Source organism: Planococcus citri, chromosome 3 (assembly GCF_950023065.1).
Source record: "Planococcus citri chromosome 3, ihPlaCitr1.1, whole genome shotgun sequence".
NCBI classification, from domain to species: domain Eukaryota; kingdom Metazoa; phylum Arthropoda; class Insecta; order Hemiptera; family Pseudococcidae; genus Planococcus; species Planococcus citri.
The window spans coordinates 74,525,585-74,545,634 of NC_088679.1; the positions used below are offsets into that span (position 1 = coordinate 74,525,585).

The following is a 20,050-nucleotide window of genomic DNA, read 5'->3' on the forward strand; positions in this document are numbered from 1 at the left end:
GAACAATGATAAATAATATAGAGGGAGAGAAATGACGTTAATCGCAGTATACTCTTAAGGACACTTACCCGGCTCGGCTTACTCACAATGAAGGAAATCGGACCTCACGCAATACTTAATCAAGAAACACCTTATTGTGCAAAAATTATTTAGATATTACACCGAACAGTCTTCGGTTACAACATGGAAACACATACCTACTTACAGTGATGTAATAAAAACACCTATGAAATATGTACCATTGTACCTACAAAATGGTTCTATACTTAGTAAAATAAGGTTCACCGGGGCCAGTGATGGCAAAACTTTTTCATTTCAGTTCAAGTTTTTAGTTTTTAGTTTCAGTTTTATTTTTTTCAGTTCAAGTTTTCAGTTTTTAGTTTCAGTTTTATTTTTTTCAGTTCAAGTTTTCAGTTTTAAGTTTCAGTTTTACTTTTTTCAGTTCAAGTTTTTAGTTTCAGTTTTCAGTTTTGCTTTTTTCAGTTCAAGTTTTCATTTCAGTTTTCTATTTCAGTTTCAGTTTTCAAAATTTTTCTTGAAGTTCAAAAGGAAATGAAAAAAAAATTATTTTTTTCATGAATTTTTTCATACACTAATCTAATTTGCTACTTGGCAACAAAAACTTCAAATTTCAAATTCAAACATTTCAAACTCAAAAATTATGAATAAAATATGCAGGGCTGTGCAGAGAAAATCCGGGCCTGGGGGGCCAAAGAAAAGAGAAGTTATGCTATACTTGGGAGGAAGATCGCATCGTCCTTTTGCCGACAAAAAATTGTTATTTTGCCACAATAATCAAAATTTTAATTAACACGCTGAGCAGTGAGCACTGAATAGTATCAAAAAACGTTGAAAATCCAGTGGTTCTGTTCTGTTCAAAAAAAGTGAAAAATTTGCATTTTATGTACACTTACTTACAAGCGGGTCATTCCATGTCAACTCAACCAAAAAAAGGCGATTTTGAAAGTCATGTCTTTCGATTTCGCTCAATTTTTTTTTACAATATCTACCCACCCAGTAAGTAAGAAAGGCGCAATCAGTTTGGCCCCAGCCCCCTCAGGGGGCGGGTGGGGGGGCTCCCATTATTTGGTTTCGAGATGGCACTCGTTGACAGTGGGGGAGCATCCCCACCCCCAATTTTGGGTGAAACGTTCGAAAGAAAATCTGGGGCATGTGATATATCGAATTGTATGTTTTTGGCGACGCTGAACACGAATATGACGTTAGATTTTTGATAGGACCCCATCCACGGCCCCCAGCACCTCCCCAAATGGGGTAAAAGTTCAAAAAAGTGTTTTGTTCATGCGACACATGAAATAATATGTTTTTGGTGACGCTGAACACGAATATGACGTCAGATTTTTGATTGGACCTCATCCACGGCCCCCAACAATTTTTTTGGACTTTTACCTATTAGGGGAGGTTCTGGGGGCCATAGATGAGGTCGATTTAAAAACTATGGCTATATTCGTGTTCAGCCGGTTCAGCGATATCGAAAACATACTATTTCATGTGTCACACGAATGTTACCATTTTTTTGGGGGTTACCCGCTTTGTGGAGGTGCAGGGGGCCGTGGACGGGTCAAATCAAAAATCTGACGTCATATTCGTGTTCAGCGTCACCAAAAACATATTATTCCATGTGTCACACGAACAAGACGCATTTTTGAACTTTTACCCCCTTTGAGGAGGTGCTGGGGGCTGTGGATGGGCCCCTATCAAAAATCTAACGTCATATTCGTGTTCAGCGTCGCCAAAAACATACAATTCGATATATCACATGCCCCAGATTTTCTTTCGAACGTTTCACTCAAAATTGGGGGTGGGGATGCTCCCCCTCTGTCAACGAGTGCCATCTCGTAAACCTAAATATTTCGAAAAAGTATCCAAATGTACATCTATGGAAATTTTTTCAAATTTTAAAATGGTAGCTCCCACTTACAGGCTACAGTGCCATTTTGAAATTTGAACTTTCAAATTGAAAGTTAAACTTTCAATTTTTGAAAATTTCAACATACTTACTTTAAAAGTTCAAAATTCAATGCCCTTTCGAACTGTGAAATCAGTTTTGATCAAAGTATCATAGTTTTGGAGGAATGGGCTGCTGAAGTTGAGTACCTCGAGACAATGTGAAAATAATAGAAGCCTCCCCCCCCCATCCGCCCTCTGAGGGGGCTGGGACCAAACTGATTGCGGCTTTCTTACTTACCGGGTGGGTAGATATTGTAAAAAAAATTGAGCGAAATCGAAGGACATGACCCAAAAACGTTGGTTGAGTTGACATGAAATGACCCAAGTAGCATCTTGAATGGCCCCAGTGAAGCGAGGGCAAAAGTTTTCAGCTTTGGAAAATTTGTGATTTAAAAAGTAGAACGACATCAATCGATTTTAATGAAAAAAAAATAGGTTTTTCTTTTTGGTTTTTCTGATCTCAACATTTTTCAAATTCAATAGGTTTCTTGAAATTGTAACTCTGAGAAGAGTATCAAATTGACCCATGCAAAGCGAGGGCAAAAGATTGGATAATTTGTAGTTCAAAAAGTAGAACAACATCAATTTTAATGAGAGAATCCGCCATTCTGTTTTTCTGATTTCAACTTTTTCTAAATTTCATTTTCATCAATGTTTGTTTTGGAAAGAAAAGATTCAAATTGGCCCGAGCGAAGCGAGGGCAAAAATTTTTGAAAAAAATAAGAATTTTGAGAATAGATTGATGATTTTGTCGACAAAATTCAGTGATGGCAAAACTTTTTCATTTCAGTTCAAGTTTTTAGTTTTTAGTTTCAGTTTCATTTTTTTCAGTTCAAGTTTTCAGTTTTCAGTTTAAGTTTTTCTCATTTCAGTTCTAGTTTCAGTTTCAGTTTCAGTTTCTCGATTTCAGTTCAAGTTTTTAACCAGTTTCAGTTTTAGTTTCAGTTTCAGTTTTCCATCACTGACCGGGGCAAGTCAGAATGATTTTTCGCAATTTCAACTTTGACCAGCTGTTACTCCCCTTCTAATAAACTAATATGGATCAAATTTATTATGTAGGTTCCCATAAGGGTTCTTACCCTATGGTGAAAATTTGAGCACGATTGACAGGGTAGCTTTCGCTCAGTGGAATAAAATATAAACTGTTCTGACTTCCCCAAATTGGGGTAGTCAGAACAGGCTAAACTTTGCAGAGGCGTAGATCACAAACGGAGCGTCCTAGAAAAATTTCGCAGAAACAAAATTGTAGAGAATTTAATTCTCTTTGAGATCACTCTCATCAGATTTTCACTAGGACGCACGGTTCGTCCGCTAGGTATATGCGAAAAACTAAGAAATAGAAAGTCTGTATTTTAGAACAAATTCAAAACAAGTTCAAAACAACAACAAAATACAATTGAACCAAAGACATCTAAAATGAAACTGAATCGCGAAAATTCTTACGCCGTGATGAAGTAGCAGGGTTGCGGAACGATAAAACAAAACGGTATCGGTACGTGGTATTGGTATTTCAAATGTGGTGGCTAAAACGGTATTGGTTTTTCGGTTTTCATCAATTTCTACCTCAAAATTTCAGTTTTCGGTATCGGTTTTTCCAATTTTTGTGAATTTTATTTCGGTTTTCGGTTTCGGTATTGGTATTTTATCACCCAAAAATCAAGCTAATTACAGAAAACTTTGGCTTAAAATTCAGAAATTGAGAGAGTAGTAGTATAAAAGTTGAAATGAGAATGAAATGAAAGGAAAATCAACAAAGAAAAGTGATCATTGAAATGAATAAACTCATTTTGTTTGATGTTGGAATTGTTTCATTTGCAGAAATATGCAAAAATGAGTACCAAAATACAGATTTTAAAATCATTTCGGTATTGGTTTTCGGTATTTTGTACCGATTTTGAAATTATATTGGTATTTTCTAAATTGGTTTTCCATTTGTCAACTTATTGGTATCGGTTTTCGGTTTTTTCAATTTTTTTCAAAAATTAGGCGGTTTTGCCGGTATTGGTTTTTCGGTATCGGTATCGTTCCGCAACCCTGTGAAGTAGGGGTAGTACCCCCAAATCACCTTAGTGGCACTTCGCCAGATATAAACCTCCAGGCGCTAGAGCAAGTTTTCCAACTTCCCCCGGTGCACCTTACATTTACCGAGGGCCTGAGCACCCAAAAATGACCAATAATAGGTACACGTTATCTTGACAATCCATGATTGTTACCATATACGAACTGCGACGAGGACCAGTCGCTCACTTGGTTAATTGGGCACATTCGCAGCCGAGCGCGCCAATGTTATCCACACTCAAAGGATTAATAACTTTATTATTTAAAGTTGCCAGTAAGGCATATTCCAGTCTAACAACGATGTAGGTGCCTATGTAGGTCTACGTACCAACTATGTACAGGGTGCCCAGAAATATCGAGCACCCCTAAAAAAGTTTTCTACTGAAATACTTTGGTTGGTCACAGTGAATGGTAATAATGATAACACATGATTGGTTGTTGGACTGGAGAGATAACATTCCACCAATCATTTGCATCTATTTCACATTGCCAACCTATATTTTTAATGAAAAACTTTCTTTGGGGTGCTCGATATTTCTGGGCACCCTGTACTCAAGTGGAATTTTATCACTTACTTACAATAAATACCTAAAACTGATAGACGGGCGAGTTGTTGCATTAGTCACATTTGGTGTGTGGTACATATAATTCATCTTGAAGTTGGGCATACTAGAAGCAGAACGTGGTTTGAATTAGGCCACGCTCATCAATACCAAGATTTTCCTTAGAACGAAAGAAAAATAAGGCTTATATCACCTATCATAATTCCGGAATTGGGGATGAGACTGTTCGAAAATTCTGTTTTGGGACCTTATATCTGTTATGCAAATGCTGTCAAAAAAACACTCTCAGCTGACACAGTTCTGGCTGAGACTTTTGACAGGGAAAATGACAGTAAAATTATAATTTTCAACCAATCAGAGCTAGGAACAAGTTACAAATTGTCAGCTAGATCAACAAAATGGTTCTATGACAATTCATCCTGCGAAATTCATCCCGCGAAATTCATCCTGTGAAAATTAATATTGCGGAAAATTCATAGTGCGGAAAATTAATATTGCAAAATTCATATTGTACAAAACTTAAGCATTTATTACAAAATATATCACAAAAATCAATAAAATTTTAGGTAGGTAGGCAATATTATGCGCCACGCCGCGAATATATTCATAACATTTACGTTATCCTCATCATAAATTAAAACAATATTTTGCAGCCTACTGGCGTTGTCTCTGTAAATTCTTTTTTTTTTCTGTGGAGGTTCTCCTGCTATGGTCTGTTTGTAGTCCACCTCCATGAGAACTTGCTCTTTTTTTTAGGAAGTCGACGAATTTGAAAATATTCGGGTGCACTGACAAGGGAACTACCTGAACTGGCAGAAACGAAAATGAACGAATCAAAGCTAGATCGAAAGGGGACTACCTCAGGACCCCAAATCCAAAATTTCAAGTGCTGAAGTTGATTTCTCGATTTTTGGTGAATTTTTGAAAATTGAAAAATCCAAAAAATTATCAATTAAACCAAAAATAGAAAATATTGATGAAAATTGAAATTTTCTCGGGAAGCAGTTCAGATGAACCGGCAGATACCGATTTTCGCGACAACCCCAAAAATTGGTTAAATGCAACCCACATAGGCCCCAAATAAAGTGATTTGTGCTGAAGTTGATTTTTAGCCCTTCCAGAGCTATTTCAAGTTTCTGGAGAAATGATAAAAAATCGCCGGAGGTTCCAAGGAAGGGCTAAAAATTAACTTCAGCACAAATCACTTTATTTGGGGCCTATATGGGTTGCCTTTAACCAATTTTTGGGGTTGTCGCGAAAATCGGTATCTGCCGGTTCAAATGTGTATTTTGCCCATTGACTTGCATGTGTGTAGTACAAATCAGGCACATATGTACTTTCTTTGGAAAAAACCACATGTTGGAGCTTGAATCAGGATAGGTAGCATCACAATAGATGGAATATTAAACAATTAAACATTTTCAAATTTTGCTGTTTATTCATTGCACAAGTCAATGGACAAAATACACATCAGTACCGGCAGATGCCGATTTTCGCGACAACCCCAAAAATTGGTTAAAGGCAACCCATATAGGCCCCAAATAAAGTGATTTGTGCTGAAGTTAATTTTTAGCCCTTCCAGAGCTATTTAAAGTTTCTGGAGAAATGATAAAAAATCGATGGAGGCTCCAGATTGGTCGAAATGGGGGTGTTACCTATTCGGAACGTCGAAAATAGGTCGGAGCTCGATTTCGAATAGATAGCATCGCAAAAGATGGAATATTCAACATTTTCAAATTTTGGCGTTTTTTCCAATGGGCAAAAATACACATCTGAACCGGCAGACACCGATTTTCGCGACAACCCCAAAAATTGGTTAAAGGCAACCCATATAGGCCCCAATTAAAGTGATTTGTGCTGAAGTTAATTTTTAGCCCTTCCAGAGCTATTTCAAGTTTCTGGAGAAATGATAAAAAATTGCTGGAGGTTCCAGAATGGTCGAAATGGGGGTTTTACCTATTCAGAACGTCAAAAATAGGTCGGAGCTCGATTTCAGATAGGTAGCATCGCAAAAGATGGAATATTTAACATTTTCAAATTTTGGCATTTTTTCCAGTGGGCAAAAATACACATCTGAACTGGCAGACGCCGATTTTCGCGACAACCCCAAAAATTGGTTGAAGGCAACCTACATAGGCCCCAAGTGAAGTTATTTGTGCTGAAGTTGATTTTTAGCCGTTGCACAGCAATTTCAAGTTTCTGGAGAAATGATAAAAAATCGCTGGAGGCTCCAGAATGACTGGAATTGAGGTTTTGCGAATTTCGATAGTTGTAAATGAGTTAGGGACGCCATCTGAACTGCTTCCCGAGAAAATTTCAATTTTCATCAATATTTTCTATTTTTGGTTTAATTGATAATTTTTTGGATTTTTCAATTTTCAAAAATTCACCAAAAATCGAGAAATCAACTTCAGCACTTGAAATTTTGGATTTGGGGTCCTGAGGTAGTCCCCTTTCGATCTAGCTTTGATTCGTTCATTTTCGTTTCTGCCAGTTCAGGTAGTTCCCTTGTGAGTCGAGGAGAGCCGAAAAACCTTGATGCCAACCTTCGGAGGCATTATTAGTTTTTGGCAGTGTTGGCGTCCTGTAATGGTAACTGTAACCAAAAAATGAAAATAACAAAATGTTTTCAGTTACAGGTAACGGTAACTAAAACGTAACGTAACAACATTTTCCCCGAAGTACGAGTAAGTAATGAAAAACGTGAAAAACGGAAAAATTTTGTTATATTTTTTTGTTATTTTTTTAGTTACAAAAGAAACCCTTAAAACTCTGATTTGTGAGTAATTTTAGCTGTAGTTGAGAAAATTTGAAGTTGAGTAAAAAAAAAAGAAAGAGTTTTCACTGTTTTCATTTGTCTGATTTTGAGTGCTGTAACGCTATATTTTTCGTTACACTGGTATTTGAACGTTCTTGTTACATTATTTTTGTAATTTTTGTCACATATTTTCCATCACAAATGCATTTTCCATCAAAATATACGTTGAAAAAACACTTCTGTAAGTAACAAAGAAATTGTAACAGAAATAATGAAAATAATGTGACAAAAAAATTTAAATACAGGTGTAATGAAAAATACTGTTAGACAATTTTTTTGTTACAAAATGCCATAGTGAAAAAATATCAATTTTGTAATGTACCTAACAAAATAACGGAACGAAAAACGTCGACCATACATAATGGACAAATAATTCAACGTTGAAAATGAAGCAAAATGTGACGGCTATGTGATAAAAATGTCGTTTTTAATCGATTTATTCGAAGTCGATATTAGAATTAGATAGGTATAGTTTAAAATGTAGTAGGTAGGATAAATAACGTTATCGATTTGTTACGGTTTAGTTTTAGTTTACTAGCTTTAACGCTTTTATGAAAACTTGCTGTAACTTTTATTTTAGAGCTTTTGTAAAGTTCGAATACCAAAAATTTGACTTATTATTGTTTGGCACGTTGAAATAAACGTATGGTTTTTAATGTGTTATTTTTTCCACGAATTGCACGTAGTGCACGTTTTTATATATGAGTTTTACTCGATGAATCGCGGTTTTACAGCGAACTTTAATCTTTCGAGGACAGGCTAGATTTTGGATGCAGAATCCAGGAAACCTGCTCATGTGCCAAACATGATGTTTATAGTGTTGTGATTGGTCAGGCGCTGGTGGAGAGAGAGACGGTTCAGCGTTGCACTTGCTACATGGTGGATGTCACTCCTAACTGCAGTAAGCACCGCTTAATGTGATCGGGTTGGGACCGAGTGGTTTCTATTCTATTAACCGAATTATTCCAATAAACAAAGAATAAAAAAAAAAGATTTATTGAACTAAATGTTCACACTGGCAAAAATATTGTACTTTTAATTGCAAGAATTTTTTTAAAAACCAAAAATGTGGGAATTTTGGAAATTATTGGCAAAGTAATGACACTTCTTCATGATTTTTTTTCGAAAAATGTGAGAAGTTTTTTGCATTTTTTAGGTAACAGAACGACATTTTTTTGCAATTGTTGACTATTTCAAGGGAAAAAAAGAACTAAAAAGATAGACTTTTTAATAATTTTTTTAAAATGCAGATCTTTGAACAATTTTCAGAAAAAAGTGGGCCTTGGAACTTTTTTTACAAAAAGCCAAGAATTTTGACAACTTTAGCAGAAAACAAGATTTTTTTGCAATAATTGGCAGGAAACTACTTTTTCACAATTTTCGTTGAAAATGGGAGATTTTTTCCAAATTTTCGGGTAAAAAACGAGACTTTTTGTTTGTTTGTTTGTTTGACAAAAAGTATTCCTATTTCATTGATTTTTGAAAAATTTTCCAATTCCATTAACCGACTTCATTCACCTTTGATTACCACATAAAGCGAAATTCATCCAATATAAAAAGATATAACTGTTTCGTCCCAACGACTTTCCATTCTATTAAGCGAATTATTCTAATAACCACAATGATAATAAGCGGCGCCTACTGTATCTCGTAACACAACCAACCACTTTACCAACACTAGTAAAACTGGCGCATGTGCAGAACGTTTCCTGGATTCTGCATCCAAAATGTGGCCATCATATTCTCCGATTTGAATTATTTGTCCATTACACTATATGGTCGACGACAAAAAAAATATTGTTATGGCCAACACTGGTTTTTGGCCCATTTGTGGCTGCTGCTTCATAACAATTCCATAATTTCAGTGGACAACACAGTAGGTACAGATGAAAGCATGCATTTACGAGTAGTCGAGTACCTTCAATGAAGTATACACTGCACAAAAATCATGAATGAATTGGAATGAGATCCTACCTATCAGCTACAAAACTACAATATGTTAGCGTCATTTGCGCATAGAATATAAATGAAGAGTGATATTCCAAAACTCGCTTTGTCCATTTTCACAACGTTTCAGGAGAGAGGAAAAACAGTTTCCCTTTAAACAGGTAAATTGGGTTTATGATGTAGGAGTGTAGGTATACATTTCATCCACTAAATACTGCTGAAAAAAATTTCATTAAAAATGGACAAAGCGCGTTTTGGAACTTTTTTTTTTTTTTTAATTTTTAGAGAATTGGCTATTTAGGTGAGTTTAACACCTCATTTTGGTAGGTTGATGATGTAGGAATGTGAGTTAATACTTCATCTACCAGGTACCACTGAAAACCCAACTTTGATAAAAATGGACAAAGCGAGTTTTGGAATATCACTCTTCAAATACTATGAATATGTCTTGACACCTGAGTACCTGGGTAATAATAATTTTGCGATATTAATTTTTCCCACAATGAATTTTCCGCATTATTAATTTTCACAGGATGAATTTCGCGATATTAATTTTCCCACTATGAATTTTCCGCAATATTAATTTTCACAGGATGAATTTCGCGAGATGAATTTTCCCACCACCCAACAAAATGAAGATGTAAGGCATGTGATGACCCACTGTCAGAGATGGGGCGCTTCACAAAAAAAATAAATCGGATTCAGATGGCGTGATTCGCCCAAAAAAATCGAATCCGATTCAAAATCAGCGATTCAGTTTTCAAAAGAATCCGATTCTGAATCAGATTCAATGGACTCTTGCAGTATTTTTGCTTTACTTGATGCTGACCTGAAATGAGGCGACTGAAATCGACCTGTATGGTGCATGCAGTCAACTTGCTGCAGTAATGTGGCTGAAAAATTTGTGTTTTCAATTTTTATGTAAGACATTTTGTATCACAACACAAAAACACTCTTCAAAGAGAAAAAAATTGGAAAAATAGTTGAATCGCGATGTTGCGATTCAGCTACACATGCGAATCGGATTCAATTTTCACGATTCATTTTTATTTTGAATCCGATTCTGAATCTGGTTCTGCATCCATTTGTAACTTTTTTTTGTAAAAATAGGCGTGTTGATGGATTAAAATAAAAATAAAAATAGACGTGTTAACAGATATTTCTGTCGTGATTTTTTTTTTTACTATTGTCGTTCAATTTATTCAACTGTCGTTCAATTTTTTATTTGTCATGGACATTTTTTATGTGTCGTGCAATGAAAGTTCAAATTTCAAAATAGCGCTGTAAGTGGGAGCTACCATTTAAAATTCCGAAAAAAAACTCCATAGATGCACCTCTTGATGCTTTTTCAAAACATTAAGTTTCGAGATGGGAGATGGGATCTCTTAATGGAAGTGGAGCACCCCCACCCCCAATTTTGGGCAAAACTTTCGAAAAAAAACCCTGGGGCATGTGATATATCGAATTGTATGTTTTTGATAACGATGAACACGAATATGACGTTAGATTTTCGATCGGGCCTCATCCACTGCCCCCAGCACCTCCCCAATGGGGGTAACCTAAAAAAATGGTTTTAATCGTGTGACACATGAAATAGTATGTTTTCGATATCGCTGAACACGAATATAGGCTTAGTTTTTTAAATTGACCTCACCCATGGCTCCGAGAGCCTCTCCCAATTGGTAAAAGTCCAAAAAATTTGTTGGAGGCTGTAGATTAGGTCCAACCAAAAATCTGACGTCATATTCGTGTTCAGCGTCACCAAAAACATACTATTTGATGTGTCGCACGAAAAAAACTCTATTTTGTACTTTTACCCCATTTGGGGAGGTGCTGAGGGCCGTGGATGAGACCCAATCGAAAATCTAACGTCATATTCGTGTTCAGCGTTATCAAAAACGCACAATTCGATATATCACATGCCCCAAAGTTTTTTCGAAAGTTTTGTCCAAAATTGGGGGTGGGGGTGCTCCGCTTCCATTAAGAGATCCCATCTCGAAACTTGAATATTTCGAAAAAGCATCAAAAGGCGTATCTATGGAAATTTTTTCAGAATTTTAAATGGTAGTCTCCACTTACAGCGCCATTTTGAAATTCGAAATTTCAAAATTTCAAAATGCTTAAAAAGTTAAAAATTTAACACCCATTTTAACTGTGAAATCAGTTGTACCTCGAGACAATGTGAAAATAATGGAAGACCCCCACCCGCCCCCTGAGGGGGTGGGACCAAACTGATTGCGGCTTTCTTACTTACTGGGTGGGTAGATATTGTAAAAAAAAATGTGAGCGAAATCGAAAGACATGACTTTCAAAATCGCCTTTTTTTGGTCGAATTGACATAGAATGACCCAGGTAAAATTCGGTCCAAATTCCATGGAAAATTTGGAAGATAAATGCATTCAGTTTAACCTGATAGATCAATTCAGAAAAGGGAACAATTAAAGACAATATTTAATGGGGAAAAATTTTTATTCGATCAATTACCCGTAGTTACATCGGCAGTATGTGATTTAAAACATGAATACCGCCTGCCTATAAAAATCTCACCACAAATCTTTTTCCTTAACACAAGGAAGGCTCCATGTAACATCTGCATTATTATAACCCGCAACGCTGTAATAATTAATCGGTATATCGGGTGCATTCGTTGATACCATGAATGGGGGCTGAAACATTTTTCCTACTTTTACTGTTCGACCCTCTATTTCAACCCGGTATCCTTCCCAAGCGGGTACCAGCAAAGCATCTTCATTCCATGATAGAATTTCCCCTGCTGCTAAACCTTTCCCTCTTCGGAGCCGTGCATAGTTATTACCAGGTGAAGCACTCAGTATTATCTCATGAGCAGGCTCATGATATTCTGTGAACACGTTTGTTGAAAACAGCAGATTAGCGTCGCGATCGCCTTTCACATGGAATAGCAGTGTAATTTTGCCATCAGCTCCTTTACGGATTGGAAAAACATGCATATAATCGTGATTTCTGGTTTTCACAACATTGTCACATGGACACTGAAAGAAATGGATTGTACATACATTTTACAATACAATAAAGTACATTTTGGTATACTGACATATCTACCTACTAGAGTCATCACAAACAATCATCTATAGTATAAAGCTACAAGCAAAAAAAGTTCAGCAGGCTCTCATTCAGCCCCAATTGTAGCTAGGAAGCAAATTTTTTTTAAAAATAGAAAGCTCTCGACGAGTACTTGCTGCGAAAAATGAAAAATATAGCGAAGCCCAAATTTTGAATTTAAGGGCCCCAAATTGGGGGGGGGGAGAAGCCCCCTAGTAAATTACTATACTCATATAGCGTATTGCTGTATTCTACATTTTGGTGTATTGTTGCTATTTTTGAGCCAAAACTTGATTTTCTGAATGAAAAATTGTTTTTTTAAGCTGATGCTTTTCATTTCTATGCAAAAATAAACTTTCATTTTGGAGTATCCGACTACTGAATGAAATTCGGTGAAATTTGAATATGTTATACTTGAAAGCAGTGGCGATTTTGGAGGGGAAAATGTAGGGAAGTCAGCTATTTTAAACAAAATAAGCATTTCTCATAATTTGTTTCAGTTGAAAAAAACAGCCCACAATGGGCATAATAGGTATAGGTATTCATAGGTAACGATATCGTATCGTAACTCATCAAATTGCCGTCCTTTACGTCGCGTTAATGCAAAAATTAATTGAGAAAATAGAAAAGAGAATCCACTGGAAGTCACCAAGACCCTGACTTCCCTAGCCCTTTGGAGGTTCTCTAGGTTTTCGGGTTAGAAAATTGAAGTGCCTTAATGAGTGTGATAGGGTACCTCGCCCAATTGGCCAAACCACAAAAAAGTCGAGCTTTTGATGAAAAGTTTTATAGGAAAATGAAAGTTTCCAAAAAACACAAATGTGACATTTCCTAAAAAAAAATTGAATGTATGCAGAATTTTTTTTGAAAAAATGAACCAAAAACATGTGTCAAAAACATTGAACAAAAGCACTCTTTCAAAAAATGAAATAAAAATTGAATTGGAAAAAAATAAAAAAACAAGGTTGAAAAAAAGTCATCTGGCAGTTCACAAATTCAGCGAGAATCAAATCTTGTTGGCAAAAATGCCTTTGTTTAAAGCATGAAAAGAAGAAAAATCTATGTCGCTAAGAGAGGATTTTTTTATCAAGTCATAAAATCTTTTAGGAAATCGAGCCGAAATATGGGACAAAATTTAGCGAAATTGCGAGCTTTCTCGCAGGAGGTAACTAATTATAAAAACATTTTCGCCTTTATTCACAAGATGTAGCATAGAATTTTCTTTCATTTTGGGAAAAAATGAGTATTTTATCACTTATTGGAGTATAGGAATATGAAGATGAAGATGAAGAGAAATAGTGAACAAAAACACAAATCCACAGCGTAAACGAAATGAAAGACTGAACTCGTAGATGAATTTGGATTTTTATTTAGTATTTTTACCATTTCTCTTCATCTTCATCTTCATATTCCTATACTCCAATAAGTGATAAAATACTCATTTTTTCCCAAAATGAAAGAAAATTCTATGCTACATCTCGTGAATAAAGGCGAAAATGTTTTTATAATTAGTTACCTCCTGCGAGAAAGCTCGCAATTTCGCTAAATTTTGTCCCATATTTTGGCTCAATTTCCTAAAAGATTTTATGACTTGATAAAAAATCCTCTCTTAGCGACATAGATTTTTCTTCTCTTCATGCTTTAAACAAAGGCATTTTTGCCAACAAGATTTGATTCTCGCTGAATTTGTGAACTGCCAGATGACTTTTTTTCAACCTTGTTTTTTTATTTTTTTCCAATTCAATTTTTATTTCATTTTTTGAAAGAGTGCTTTTGTTCAATGTTTTTGACACATGTTTTTGGTTCATTTTTTCAAAAAAAATTCTGCATACATTCAATTTTTTTTTAGGAAATGTCACATTTGTGTTTTTTGGAAACTTTCGTTTTCCTATAAAACTTTTCATCAAAAGCTCGACTTTTTTGTGGTTTGGCCAATTGGGCGAGGTACCCTATCACACTCATTAAGGCACTTCAATTTTCTAACCCGAAAACCTAGAGAACCTCGAAAGGGCTAGCGGTTATTTTACATGTACTACTACACACACACCAAGCATGCGAATGCGCGTTCTTACGCATGTTACTATGGCAACGTTGGTTGTAAGGGCAGTCTGAACCGGTCTGACTTCCAAAAAATGAAATAATTCGTCTGGTCTAGCGCGTCACTTACGTTTTTGCCACGGCGCTGTCGTGGTAAAATCCTAACTCACGAGCTCGACTATGAGGTTTTCTTTCATTTATTTGCCATGACTTAGAACGTTTGTGTTTTCAAATAAAAGATTTTTTGGGAAAAAAAACGTAACATTATAGATAATTTGAGCGTTTTTTATTTTTTTAAAAAATGGTAAAATTGAGAGAAACAAAGAGAATTTTGGAGAAATTTTAGGGGAAGTCTGACTTCCCTAACTTCCCCCTGAAAATCGCCACTGCTTGAAAGTATTCCTAACAAGTTGACGTTGGCCATTTTTCGATTTTTTCCTTTTGAGTGAGAACATAACCATTGAAAAATACCCTCAGATGGTGCTAATTTTGCAATGATGGTAAAATTGATAATATGTACAAAAAAAATCGAAAAATGAGCAACGTCAACTTGTTAGGAATACTTTCAATAAGTATTGTTAGACGATTATAAATTAACGAATGACAAATATAATAATAAAACGTATATTCTTCTCAAATATAAAACCAAACATCATAACGCCATAACTGTGTGAGAATCAACAACAACCAGAGTATGTAATTATAAAGAATGTCACAGCTAAGACTAGCAGTCTGTAAACTCCATCTAAGCTAGATATAACAAAACATGAGGATGTGGTTCAGGGATGCGGTGCTCCCATAACATATTCACAATAATTCGATTTATACGAGATAGATAGCAGTAATCTGCCGTGCATGTTTTGGTTATGCTATATTTTAAAAACGCAATACGTAGAGCCCCTCTTAAATGCGTAGAATGCAACAAATATGTAAGTACTCCATTCTTGTTTGTTATTACGTAGGTACTCTAGAAATTAAGGAAGGCGGGGTCATGATACTTCGAGTTGTTATTTTCCATTTGTTTTCTTTTTTTACTCATTGTTTCATTTTTTGAAACCATCACAGTCATCAAATCCAATGATGGCAAAACTTTTGCGTTCGAGTTTTCACTTTTTAATTTCAGTTTCAGTTCTACGCAGTTTCACTTTTTACACCATCAACTTCGTAATATTTTGGAAATTTATTGGAAAAAGTTGACTAGGTCGAGTTGATGGTATCAAAATTTTTTTTTTTTTTTTTTTTTTCAGTTTCAGTTTTCTGTCACTGATCAAATCCGATGAATTAGTTCAAGTTTTTCACGTTTTTTAAAATTTTCTAATAAAAAATGATGGAAAAAAATAAACTTTTTCAAAAAAAATATCACCTGCTCACTTATTTTACGCATTATACACTTTTTGCGGATGGCCATGTACCTATTCTACATACATGGTTATTCTACGGCACAATCTTGGAGTCAAATGCATACCTAGCTTCAAGTGATACCTACGTCTCATCTTGTCAGTATGTAATGTATGCATGCAGGTATATTTTTTTAATAAATATTTTTTTAGCGTGACAAATAATTTCAAGTTGGGTTTCGCAGTTTTCTACTAAAATTATGCAACAAAAATATACATAGTAAACTGGTTCCATAGAGAAGAGAAGACTTGGTACGAATCATCATAATACATCCAAGAATGAACCCATCCAAAAAAGTAGCAATCAAGTACATATTATACTAGGTATCATGTAAAAATGCTTATACATGATATGTAGGGTGGTAATACAAACTCGATTGCAGTAAAATGATTGCTATACCTACTGTGTGGTAAAAAAAGATGTATGTACTGGCTTAGTACTACTAGGTAATAGAACCTTTACCACAAAGATATGTACAGTAATCAATACATTTTAATTTTGTTCAAGCTACCAAACAGTTTAGTAATTCGTACTAGATCCTTCTTAAGGAAGCAGTTTATGTACTATATTTTTTGTACAAATTACCTCACAAACTTCGTACATTGCAGAACAACATTTACTTCCGGTTCCGGATTTTGTACTAAGTCTATTGTCAGTATTCAGACTTCTGTGCGAAGAATTACCTACAAGAAACGAAGATGGTAGATAAGTGCGAGAATAGTAATAGTACATAATATTGGTATACTTGATAGGCAACAATAGGTAGTTGTTCCGATCGATATCTTGATAACATTTTGAACTAAGTATTTTGTTTTAATCAAGTCCATATCTCGGAGATTTTTGAACAAATTTTGAAATTCAAAACATTTTCCAGGCATTTTGCGCTCTCACTTACTAAACATGCTACTTTTTTTTATGCAAAGATTGAAAATACGAGTAGTAGGTATGTGTAATTTAGAAGTTGAAGAAGTTCAATTTTGGAAATTTGATATCAACTTTCAGTTGGGTAAGTTTGATAGGTGCCATCTTGTTATCTACCGATTTCAAAAAATCGTAATCAATCTCCCTTTACCTATAGAGTACCTGGAATAGAATTATTACGCGTGACAAAGCGAAATACTGAAAATAACTACGAGTAGTACCCAATGACATGACGATTTTTTCACGCATTACTACCTATACAGTATGACACAAAAGTAGTTCCGCGTGGCTTCTATTTCTAAGTGGAAAGAGCTAGAGAGATGAATAAAGCGGCGTTGAGTAGGAAAAAATAAGGGCTTTCAAAAGCGACCTTGAAAATTTCAGGCCCATGCACAGGGTGTCCACAAATTGAAAAACTGTTTTTTATTGACGCAATGTATTCTACACACTGAGTCGACAAAAACGTGACATGAATTTTCATTAATTCGCAACCAGTTAAAAAAAAAACAAAAAATTTTTTGTCGTCTTAGTGTCTAGAATACATTGCGCCAATAAAAACCAGTTTGAATTTTTGACCAAACCGGTTTTTCAATTTGTGGACACCCTGTGCATGGGTCTGAAATTTTCAAGGTCGCTTTTTAAAAGCCCTTATTTTTTCTTACTCAACCCCGCTTCATTCATCTCTCTAGCTCTTTCCACTTAGAAATAGAAGCCACCGGGTACTACTATTGTGACATACTGTAGAATATAATTTTTTTTTATAAACGTGAAAAATAAATTTAAAAAAAAATAGCTTGTACTTTATAAGCTATTGCTCCGAACTTTTAAATGTGTCGGTCTGGAAAGTCTTCGATGAAGAAAAACTGTATATTTTTACAGCGCCAACTGTCGTTAGATTCAGTCAACAGCTTTATAAAATATGTACCTCCCCTCCAAAAAATCCAAATATCTTCCGCGCTCGTGTCATTTCAATGGACCAGAGCATGAAGTTTATGAGAAGGGGAGGGGAGTTGATCCATTGAATTTAAGTCCATACTAGTTGCACAAATTTCGCGAAATGTAATATTCTTTAAAAACTTACAAGGAACAACACACCCATTTTCTCGTAAATTTCGAAAACATCCATCTTACCCGGTTTGTCACCACTGACTCCAGACGCCGCGTTTGTGATGATTAAAACAACCCCAATCGCGTAAATCTGTGAAAGCATTTTGAATAAATTAATCATACAATTGTCACTTTCCTGCAGGGATGGAAAGCTGAAAGAAAGAACTTTTGGCTATCGCTTTTAGCTTTCAAAAATCCCAAACTTCTTCAGCTTTCAGTTTTTCAATTTTTGTTAATGAGGTGAGTGAATGGAAAGGAATGGAAACTCACAACCACGAGAAAACTGAAAGTTGAGAAAAGTAAAACGTGAAAATCAAAAAAGAACAGAAACCGAACCAAATGAATTTGTAGAAAAGCTGAAAGAAAGCTGAATAAATCAAGCTTTTGGCTAGAGCGTTTAGCTTTTAAAAATCTTAACCTTCTTCAGCTTTCAGGTTTTAGCTAGCTTTTCATCCCTGCTTTTCTGCACTGGAGAGGAGAGGGGGGTAAGAAAAAATTGGTTGGAACAGCCGAAGAATGACTGGTGGTTTGAAATATGTACGTTTACCATTAAAAACATTTCAAATCGGCTGTAGGATATGACCTTGACCAACCACTTTGAAAAATATTCAAAATATTCAAGTGTAAGTATACACCTATCAAAAATGTTATGGCTTCAGACCACATTTTGGAGAAAAATCTTGCCTGCACAGCTCCTAATTTCGGAATAACAACGGATTGAAATTTTCTTTCGAGCTTTTGAAATGCGACGCAAATATTTCAAACAATGTTGGTCAACATAGATTGAATAGGTAGGTAGAAATTTTTTGCGTGAAAATACGATTTTTTTGTGTATGATGCGAAGGAGAGGGTGGTCGAATTTTTTAGCTCTAAAAATTTTTTTTTGGTTTCTCAAAGATAAATGTTTTTAGAATCCGATCCAAGAGCAGATGAGACACCGATACAGGATGTCTACAAGGTAGTGAAAGTAGTGAAAAAGTATGTTTTTCAGCAATTTTGCTTGAATTGTCGACTTTTTTAGAACTTGAATTGCAATTTTAAAAGCTTTTGCCCTCGCTTCGCTCGGGCTGTTTTGCTTTTCTTTTTTCATGCTTTTTTTTTACTTTTTGAAACAAGAATTTTTGAAAGCTTTTCGGGCTCGTTTGATTTCCTTTCTCAAGTAAGTATGATATTAAAAAAAATAAAAATAGGTAATTCAAGTTTTAAAATTTTGAAGCAAAATTAATAAACTTTTTCATTCATTATAGTCATTACACAAAAAAACAACGTTTTTCTAACCCCCCCCCCAAATGCTATTTTTCGAGAGATTATGCCCTCGCATCGCTCGGGCCTGTTTGCTTTTTCTTTTCATTTTGAATTTTAAAAAGAATTATTCGCATTCCATTTATTTTGAAAAAAGTTCTTTATTCGCCCAACTTCATAACAGTAACAAGAACCTTAAAGATGAAAATAAAATCAAAAATTCAAATGATAAAATTATATTCTCGACACCCGCTTGCTTGAAAAAAAAATCTTGGGATGTTTGGAGACATCAGAAAAGCGAAAAATTTGAATGTAAAATTTTGTCTCGCCCACTCCACCCACCCACAGTTTTGAAAAATTCCAAGTAGGTACCTATTTAAAAAATTTGACATGCTAAGAATCGTGCTAAAGTCCTGTTTTTTTATTTTGAAATTTTGTTGGACTTGACACGCTGAAAAATCACAGCAAAAAATGAAAAAAAAACTGCATCTTTCATGTTTGAAAAAATGTCATTCTCGTAAACACGTATTATAGCTATGGTTTTAAAATCATTGAATTGGTTTCAAATTAATGAAAACGCGTTCTTTAATGTGAAAAATTGAATTATAAAGTCCAAAATAAAAAAGTGGTTGGGGGGACAGTAAAAATATTTTAAGAAGATGGTGATATTTTTTTGAAAGGGAAGTGAAAAAGTAGTGAAAAGGTAGTGATTTTCGGACAACAATATTCCTGTAGACACCCTGCGATACTTACCTATTTCACGACTTTCATCATAATTCTAGCTGGGTAAGTAAGTGAAATTAAAATTTTTATCAGCCAGAAAGAAATCAATGCACCTTATCTAACTCAGCTAATACCTAAATACCTGATATCTGAATTTTTTTACGTTTTTTCTGATTAAAATTTT

The 20,050-nt window shown here is 35.0% G+C and overlaps 1 long non-coding RNA gene across 1 annotated transcript; it reads right to left on the minus strand.

The window, feature by feature from the left end:
- Nucleotides 1-11,807: 11,807 nt before the first annotated feature.
- On the minus strand, nucleotides 11,808-18,061 carry LOC135839159 (uncharacterized). The gene is made up of 3 exons (XR_010557545.1): nucleotides 17,926-18,061; nucleotides 16,459-16,556; nucleotides 11,808-12,368 (listed from the first exon to the last, which is right to left on the minus strand). It is a non-coding gene; the product is annotated as an uncharacterized LOC135839159 (long non-coding RNA).
- Nucleotides 18,062-20,050: the final 1,989 nt, after the last annotated feature.